This window comes from Podarcis melisellensis, assembly GCF_964234715.1.
Source record: "Podarcis melisellensis genome assembly, chromosome: 4".
NCBI classification, from domain to species: domain Eukaryota; kingdom Metazoa; phylum Chordata; class Lepidosauria; order Squamata; family Lacertidae; genus Podarcis; species Podarcis melisellensis.
In genome coordinates this window covers 72,890,994-72,893,360 of record NC_138531.1, presented here as the reverse complement: position 1 = coordinate 72,893,360, position 2,367 = coordinate 72,890,994, and positions in this window count along the sequence as shown.

The window sequence follows — 2,367 nt, the reverse complement described above, 5'->3', positions numbered from 1 at the left end:
TGTACTGGAATGAGACATTCATCTTTGAGAGGCAGTAACTTGTTGTTGTTGGTATCCATCTGTCTCGAGAGACAATGGAGTGCGCCTCCGGGTATGAAGTCAAACAGCTGCATTAGCAGCATCAACGTTTCCTCCTTGGGGTACAAGCCTGAGTAGTGTGTATGGAGATCCTGGGCTTCCCAGACAACAAGACCCCACTCTCAGCCTTGCTGATATGGCCCAAAGGAAAGTAGAGCAATATGTTTGGCACCAGCTTGGCTGCAGGAGTTGCCATCCAACCATCTTAGGGACTCCATTCCTGATTTGTGTAGGGTTTACTCCTTAACCTTTTCATCTCCCAAAGATATTCCACGAGGCAGTGGAGGTTTAGGATTAGTTTTCCTTCTAGATGGGCTACCTTCCCAGGTTGATGAGCCCCATCTGCCCCTCACTTCTCTCTACAACACATGCAAAAACTGCCTTCTTGACCATTGGCCCCACTATTGGTCTTGTAGGCAGTTTAATTACCCATAGCTGTCAACCTTCCCTTTTTTTGTGGGAAATTTCCTTGTTCCAGCGCTGTTTCCCACTGCTTCCAACTGCTATCCCAGATTGTTAGATATCCCGTAGACTGTCCCCAGGACAGGTGAGGCTGCTGATCCCTTATTTTCAAGGCTACTGATCCCTTATTTTCAAATCTGAAAGGTGACAACTATGATTACTTCTTGTCATATTTTTAACCACAGTTTCTCCACACTCCCTGAGAGGTAAAAGAACAGATTTCCCTCCAGTGCTTTCAATATATTGTATGTTTGTCTATGGAATAGTGATGCTAATCTATGCTGGTTGGCTGTCAATAAAAAAGTAGAGGAGGTAGTTATTCCAAAACAGCTAATATGGAATAAAATAGTTTAAAACTGTGAATGTGCACCGTGGGTAGAAAATAATGAAGCTCCCTTTTAAAAACCTCAGTTTGAAATAATCTGCTAAACTGATTTCATGCTGCATCTTATTGAGGTATCTATCAGTCAGTATCACTGACTAGTATCTTTCTGTGTCCTGGCTTCTGGTGTTATGGGAAATAGAGTAAAAAAACACAGTTCAGTCTTGAGGTGTGCACTTCATATCCACTGAACTCTTGTAGAGCCCATATTCACCATTAGATTGCTCTTCTCTGAAGTAGCAACTCAGGGCTAATGCAATGTGGAATCTGGCTCCTTTTGCCAAATGTTCTCCCTGAGGTAATGTCAACACAATTCACAAAGTTACTAGTACAGTGGCTGGCTTGATGCTTCAGGTGCTCCTGTTCAGGCTTGTGGTTGAGCCTGAGATCAAAACTGTCTACATTGCTAGCTGGGTATGTTTATATACTTGCCACCTGAACCTGTCAATCTATCATTGCCCTTGCCCGTGCTGCAGTTCTTCTGAGAAGTGCTTTTTAATATTAATTATCTAGATTCTGCTTTTTAATGTTTAAAGGAAACATTCTCTTCAGTTCTGTTTCCTATGGATGCCATGGGGAGAGAACCCTTCAAAAGAATGCCGACAATGAATACAATAAAAGTGTTAAATGTATTTGTAGACTCTTACTCATTTTCTTACTTATTACATTTTTATCCTACCTTTCCTCCAAGAAGCTAAAGGGGGCATACATGATTCTTTTATCTGCTTTTATCCTCACAACAACCCTGTGAGGTGGGTTAGGCTGAGAGACTATCTAGCTCAGGGTCACACAGCGAGCTGCATAGGGATTCAAACCCTGTTCTCCCACGTCCTAGTAACAGACTCTAACCACTACACCACAACAAAAGAAATCTATTTTACAAGAAAGAGGGAAAGTTTCAGTGCTCAGTTTCTCTGGTGTTGCTCCAATATCAGATCTCAGAGGCTGTTATTAGAGGCTGTTACATAGTTATCAGGTGGAATACCATATTTTAATTTATGTAAAACAGTTTAATGTGCCAAGTGAAATTATTCTACTTATATAATTATTATGGTGAAAGAGGTGGGAGCCCTGAATGAAATCCACAAGCCCCAGACCTCCTCACTGTTGTAATCAAAGTATGTCCGCATAGACTTTTGAAAGTGTAATAAACCTGTGGGTCTACAGAAAAGGTAATGGGGACGGGTCCCATCTGCCTCCCTCTGTAATTAAGGCATGGATAATTAATGCTTCTCAGCATAGACAGACCATGTCACCATGGGAAATTGAATATTTGTGGCTGGGGAGTAGGGCTTAGCCAATCAGAGGCTTGGAACGTCAACGGAGGCTTGAGCAATGGCATCTCTGTTTTTGCAAACTAAGCAGTATCAAAAATTAAACACAACAAAGTAAACCTCAGTCAGTATGTCAGGTGTTCTCCTGAGAAATTAGTGTCTGCTGCTAAT